The following is a 7,601-nucleotide window of genomic DNA, read 5'->3' on the forward strand; positions in this document are numbered from 1 at the left end:
CAGATCTTCATTCTAAACAGGTTGCAGCATACTTGATCACAGTTGTTTAATGAGTTGGTTTTAATCTTTAATCAGTTGAGCAGCTTGCCTATATGAGCAAGGCCCTTGACTGGCGCAATTGTCTAAGTATTGGCCTTATCATTGGATGGCCTGTAGTCCCAAAAAGCATTGTGTCCTCTGGGGTCCAGTTTACACCTAGCAATAATATGCATCCTGGGTGATTCGATTCTAAGTAGCCAGCAAAAAATACAGGCATGAACTGGATACAATGCGCCTCGAGAACACATTGTAATCAGATCACTCAAACCACATTCAGAGACACACATGGCCACATTATTCTTGTAGTGTGTACATCAAAGTGTATCCATTCCCAACAGCAAAGCTCCGCCCACATTAACCACCTCATCTGCCAAAGGCAGAGCCAATGCTAAGCTGGTGGCCCTTTAATTACATGCAAACAAGAGCTTGTCCTACATATGCTTCCCTTATTTTCTCTAACATACTGAGAGTAAAACCGAAAGTAGAGATGGATTTCCTCACTGATTCGGGTATCTCATGAAAAGATCAAACCCACCCACCCCACAAAATAATAAATGCATGTAAGCTATGTAAACTTTTGCGACAAGTTGCATAATTTCATTAGATTGACAACCTATATTAAGAATAACTATATTTATACAGCATCTAGTTCACGTTAAACAACATTTGGCTGACCCTTTTATCCAGTGCAACTAACATTTGATACACAGGCAGCAAATGTAGCAGTGGATCTTGCCCAAGGACACTTACTGGTGTAGTGCAGCATGCTTGCCTGGCCACAGACTGCTACAAAGGTTTTGATACAGTGAAAGTTGGAGCACATGACAGATGTTGACAGTGCTGTTCCAGTTGTTTCCACAGTGTTTGGGAGAACTGAGGCCTTCTGTTTACACCTTCCCCCTTAAAGCGGTATGTGTGCAACATCAAATACTGCAGACAATGTGGTGAGTCACTGAAATATGATGTGATTTGCTTTTAGACATCCCCAAAAAAAGGACTATTAGATGATTTGCTTTGCAAGGAGAGCAATGAAGCATAGGCATTGAATCATACTGGAATCACATGTAAACTGGACTTACATGAAAGGAAAAAGGGGACCTCTGTCTTAAGTTAGTGCCCAGCAGTCCTTAATGCCTGTAGCTACGCGCAGTGAACCGTTATCCCGTTGTTTAAAGCACTTATGTAATCTCTGGGTGGAGAAGGACAAATGAATTCCAAATGTAGCACTTCATCAGTACATTCTTTTTATATTGACAACACTCAAACGACCCATCCAGAAAACAACACACTCCCGATAGCTCCCGAAGAGGTTTCAGTAATGCACTGGAAAAGGCCTTCAAATCCAGTAAGTCTTACAGTTCAAGTCTTACAGTAACTCGTTTCCTTTTCTTTGATTGCGGATCAAAATACTTCGGACTAATTGGACTATAATAACTAAACCATAACTGAAAGACTGGCTAATTATGTGGCTATGGAAATGAGTAAAGTGTTAAGAAGCCATTTTCTTCATGTCAAATAAAGAGAGTGCCTCATTGGTGTGGTGTGGTTACATCAATGAATTAATCTCTAACAAATCAATGAGGTGAATTCCATTATAGAAAATAACAGACAGTCACGCAAAGCTCATGTCAAAATATAAGTGTCACATATCTCTCTTATGCATCTTTTATTAGTCACACTTACTGTCACTGTAATTAAGCGGTACCTCACAAAAATAAACTGATCCACAGTCATGTTGTCAAAGTGGAAGGATGGACAGAAACAGTGGATTTATTCAGATAAGGAATTTATACCCCTCTATGTGACGCTTACTTTTGGCATTGGGCATGGTGACCTTAGTCTGGTCTTGCAGCTGCTCTACAGCAACCTGTTCAATTGGCAATGCATTTCTATGTTGTGTAACTAATTATAAAGCTGCTATTTCTTTAAGCAAAACTGGACAGCAGCATTTAACAATATACAGGCCCTATTATTGTGTTTGTTAAATTAAGAAACTTAAGTAAATAATTCAAATGTGCATGTGTGCATGTGTATATGGGAATTAACCAGCCCCACCTTGAGCAGTTTATTTTCCCAGGTTTTCACCATTTATTTTCCTCTTTTCTTGTCCTCTACTTCCACTGTAGCCATGAAAAATAAACAGTTCAGACACACAGATCCGCACGCTCATGCAGTGGCCTGACATCTGACTCCTTTTCCTTGGTTGGTCCTTTCACTGATAATGCAAAACAAAAAAATATGACAAGGTAAATGGCTAAGACATAACAGACGTTCAGTACGTTTAAACTATAGCAACTTATAGCACATCTGTTTTTAAGTTTATTAACTTTAGGACACCAGTGTTCATCCAAATCAAATTTCATAGTTTAGTATAAAGTATAAACTCACACTTTGTTTTGTAGCTTTGAAAACAGTAAACAATACATTTATTTTTAACTTCCCCAGAAGCTGGACCAGGCCTTTTTGTCTGGTTTGGACAGCTGTGGTTTGACCAGTTTCAATTTACAAGCTTTTGATGGTGGGTTAAAAGCTATAGACTGGGGCAAAACCTTGAAAAGCCTCTTAGAGTTTTGCGAAAAAAGGGAACATCACTGAACATCAGAACAGAATTTAAAGCCCTATTCAGACGGGATTCATTTTAAATGTCGAGGTGGAGTAACATAATCATTACCACAGTTTCTCAGTGATTTTAGTTCCCGTCCAAATATGCCAGGTCATTTTTAAGGACTGTGCACTCCAGCAAGTCAGTAAAGATTCCGGAGCCTGTTACCTTCTGTAAAACGAGCCGTAAAAAATAACTTCAGGTTATATTAATCCCATGTATCACACATGTAGGTAAATATTTGTCATATTTTGTGGAAAAGGAGTTTTTTGTGGCTTTAAATATGGAGGCTCTCCAGGAGGAATTTAGTTTTGTTGTGCGTGGCACAGATACCCCGCGCCATTCAAGTCTGTGGCAAACCTCAGTCAAACCCAGAAGATGCATGACGCTTCTGGCAGCTTTAGGTAAGTCATTGTGTAACGTAGCCTATAGTCTACATATGTGTTATGAACATGTAGATGCTAATGTTTTACACTAAAATGTCAGTACAGAAAATCTTTAGTGTGATTTGAAGACAGCAGTTGCTGCACACAAACCCAGAAACATTAGTAAACTGGAGGCCATTGCCCATGAGGAATGGGTCAAAATTCCTCAGGAACACTGCCAGAAGCTGGTGTCTGGCTAAGCATCATGTTTGCAGCAGGTCAGAACAGTAAAAGGGTTCTCTACTACGTACTGAAGATGCTCATCATGAAAGGGTCAAATCATTTTGAGAAGTCATCAGTCAAGTGGCATTTTTGTGTAGACTTTGCAGAGACCAGTTGTTTCATCAGTTGTATTGAGTTATTTAAATTGTTCCTGTTTGTTTGGTTTATTGCAAACAGCTGAAAGTTTCTTACAAACTTCATTTGTAATGGGGTTTTTGGATTTTTTATTGCAACTATATCATTCATATGTCCCAAACATTATGATGCCCTGAAATGAGGAGGACTATTTAAAGATGTGTGGCAATTTTAACAAAGTCAGACCAAAATGTTTGTAAATACCCCTACATTTTACAATAAATAACAATAAATGAAGGAAAGGGTCTTATTCCAAACATCATGTAGGGCACTGTGTGCCTCATCATTCCTAAGCATTGATAATAAAGTCCACAGTGCTTAAGATGCTTAAAACCTCTTTGTTTACATGCAAAAGAGCAGTCCACACTGGACAAAAACAAATTTTGTTCCTATGTATCATTGTCTGGCTGCAATACAGACCCACCAGGGTGCCATTTACAGCGCACAAGTGTGAGGCTGTCTCACACACACTAGCTAGCTTCCACATGCACTCTAACTTCAATAAAACACCTATGCTTACTTCTGGATGAAGTCAAAAACATCTTACTTCCAGAATGTCATCTATAGCAATGCAACATCCCGCCCAATCTTTAATTACTTCATATTAGGCCTATATCTGGCTCTGAATATTATATTTTCCAAAAGCTCCCTTAAGCTCCATATTATTAAGCCACACTTTCATGGTAAGTCATGGTGTATAAAATACTGATTATGCATTGTAATGTTTTCAAATCATTGCTGATTTATCCGAGTTACGCACCTCATGATATGTACATATTTGTGCTAAGCAGAATCATGAGGACTGGCAAGTGTCCTCATACAGTCATGTTGTGGCCTATTATTAGTGTGCCAGGAAACATGTTCTGACACCTGCATCTTTTATTTTGACTCTGACAGATTCTGAGGGCTGTTGAAACAAGCTAGCATATTTCACAACAGAAATCCAGGGTGGAATAGGAAAGCAAGCCTAGAGCTAAGCATTCTTCTCCTCACATTAATGAGGTCAAAGTGATAAAGTTTAAAATGAGGCTTGACACGAGCATAAAGAGCCTCTCACCTTGCACCAGGCAGAGTGTGTTGGGAACAGGGTGATTTACAAGTCACCCTGGCAGGAAGAGAATGGGGTGAGAAAGGTTGCACCTTTTGAGCAGGGTCGTCAAATTTAGAGACGTTGTTCAGAGACTGCCCCGCCTGTGTAACGCACCTACATTTTAATCAACAAACCCAGCAGCTGCTAAGCAGTAGCCATAACAAATGAGTTATCTACCACAGCTGTCCTCCAAAAGCAAGTGAAATGTACTTTTTTCAAGGTAAAAGAAGGCAGTCTGTCAAAAAGACTTCTAGGAACGTCTTTACTTGAACTCTCTAGAATTTCTTTTTTGGTATTATAGGAATATTAAGAGTTTATAGTGAGTATCATGATAAGAATTACTGGATTAATAGATATATGGTCATGTAAAATATTAGGACATTTCAGTTGAACAGTACTGGGTAATACAACTAATTAGGGATGTACCGATTTGATACTAGATCAGCTATTGCTCCTGATACCAATGAAATGAGCTGGATTGGGTATCAGATAATTAGGCAGATCCATGGGACCAATCCATGCAGTGAACCCAATTTCCATACTTAGGATTAGAGTAACCTACAAACATGGTACACATATCATAGCAAACAGCTTACTAGATCTAACTTACTACCTATACTTACCTCATCTAAGCAGCGTGGTGCCTTGACGTCAATTATTACTAGAGAGTAATCCAGCTCGGAAAAACAGCTAAAATCCACTTTCAGCAGCCTGCTCTGTTTACTCAAGAGTCTAAGAACACAAACACAAGACACATTCAACAAACAAAACCCTTTCAGTACAAATGAGGCACCAGTAATAATTGCCACACGACGAGTACATTTCACACAATTGGATTTCAGTCTGACTAACCAGAGACATGTAAATGCATATGAATTAAGGCTTACGTATGTTATGCATATGACTTAAATTCCGTAAGTTTGGGGGATTTGGGGATTTAGAGACCTCTCTGGTGAAAGTGTGTAATTGCACTGAGCCATTGAAGCCATTGGATTTTAACATTGGACGTTTACATTTAGTAGGTTTCTTTGGTTTGACAGTTTGTAAATAAGCAAATGAAGACCAAGATGCCGTTCTGATGTCTCCACGTTTGCAGTAGCCGTCCTGTTTGTTTCAGCAATATTAGCAGGATCCTATTTTTAGAGACTGTGCATATGACGCAAGTAAGTAAAAGCCTGACATGGTCAGGAAAACTCCCAGAAACCTACCAGACCACTCTACGTTTTTTTTTTAATGAACTAAGGCTGTCGAAGTTAACCTGATAATAACGCATTAATGTGATCTCAATTTAGGATTAAAAAATGCCGTTAGTCCTGCGAGTCATCCGTAGTTCATGTTGAGACTTGACCGTGCACGTTTTTGTTTTTTTTGTTTTTTATGCGATTAATCGTGATTAACTATATGAAATTCTTAAATTAATTGTGATTCATTTTGACAGCTCTAGAATGTATATATTAGGCTCCTGCAGGGATGGTCGCGCATACCATTTATTACAATATTTTCGACCCTCCCCACTCAGAAAGACTGCCACTCTCAACTGAAAGATAATCCTAAGGACTGCTGCTTTAAATGTTATTAGGATACAATGCATAACCCCCCGTAAGTGGGGTTCATCAACTTTTTTTTCTTTTCACTCAGTAAAGCAAAATATGTTGAAAATCCCCTAAATTTAATGAAATGCACCACAGACATCACTACTGCTACTTTTCTCATGTTTTCTCTGATTATAGCATTACTAATAAGGTCCACTCAAAAAGTGATACCAAATAAGCATTCGATGGAAGAAAATGAGCAACTGTGCAACTACATCATTATTCAATATATATGCAACATGCTGGAAATGCTGTCAAAAATATACATCCAATAAGATAGGAATTCCAGCAGGTTCTCCACTACAGAAGTACCGCATTACTTTTTTCTCCCTTCAAGGAAACATTTTAAGGGCACACTAAATAAGCACGTCAGTAATGTACTCTAATGTAACGTGACCCGTCAACTCACTGCAACTTCAGAGTTGTGTTATCCTTTGTAGCTTCATCACGTTTAGGTCCTTTATTCCTCAAATGTTATTTATGTCACTGAACCTACTACGGACGCCGTTGCCTCTCGTACAGGACACATATCTAGTGGTTTTAAGTTAAGTGATGACATGGCCTATTTTACTAGCTTGCTCTTGTGCCCGAGCTCTTAACTGCCCTTATCTTTAGGACGAGGCTTTCAAAGAACATGAAACCTAAAAACCAGCAACTTAAAAAGCAAAGCCCAGACCTATATCTTCAGGAATTCCGGCAAACGTATAAACACACGCCCATCAAGGGACCGCAGTTGACTTAACTAATCTAATGTTAGATGGCCGTCAGAGATTTTGGACCATCAGTGCTATCTGATGTGTCATTGGGAGGAAATACCAGAAGTATACGTTGACCTACCAATGCATACAGTTCTTCAGTTCAGTCTGTAACAACATCCGATGAATAAGACAATCTTTCCTTTACCACTCGCCTTTCTTCCTTCTTCCTAGCTGTGCAGAACGTTTTACCTTGTATTAGATCTGTAAGAGCTTGCTTTCCCACATTGTTCTTGCTCTGAAACGAGGAAGGAGAAATTAAAAAAGCATTTGTCACTTGAATGACAATATAACAAGATTTTATTCCAAGTAAATTTACATAAAGGTTATTGTAATGATCTTTGTTGGAGACGTTGAATGGGGAATTCTCTAGATTTCTAAAATTTCTGCATAAAAAACTTTATAAAGTGGTTTTTCAAAGTGGTTTGACATGCATTGCTCCTTTCCGGAGAAGCTCAGAAATGTTCACAGTGACAGGAACCAGACATATGAAGCCCTAATAACAACATTAGGTAGATGCTCTTATCTAGAGTCACTCACAATGTAATCACAAGTGAGGCGAATGTTGTTTTAGGACTCCTGCCCACACACTCTTATTGGTATTGCTGTGGCTGTGAGGAATCAAACCCCAGTCTGCCAAATGGAGGGCAGAGGTGTTAGCCACTAGGTTTGGGCATTTTTTTATTTAATTGTTTTTCATATCGTCATAGGTATTGCTGTGGTATACGGTATTCCGGAGGG

General features: G+C 38.9%; 1 long non-coding RNA gene across 1 annotated transcript; it reads right to left on the reverse strand.

Moving 5' to 3' along the window:
* Positions 1–2,218: 2,218 nt before the first annotated feature.
* LOC140535420 (uncharacterized) lies at positions 2,219–7,061 on the reverse strand. Its single transcript, XR_011977538.1, has 3 exons — positions 6,943–7,061; positions 5,137–5,245; positions 2,219–2,254 (listed from the first exon to the last, which is right to left on the reverse strand). It is a non-coding gene; the product is annotated as an uncharacterized lncRNA (long non-coding RNA).
* Positions 7,062–7,601: the final 540 nt, after the last annotated feature.

Source organism: Salminus brasiliensis, chromosome 15, assembly GCF_030463535.1.
Source record: "Salminus brasiliensis chromosome 15, fSalBra1.hap2, whole genome shotgun sequence".
NCBI lineage: Eukaryota > Metazoa > Chordata > Actinopteri > Characiformes > Bryconidae > Salminus > Salminus brasiliensis.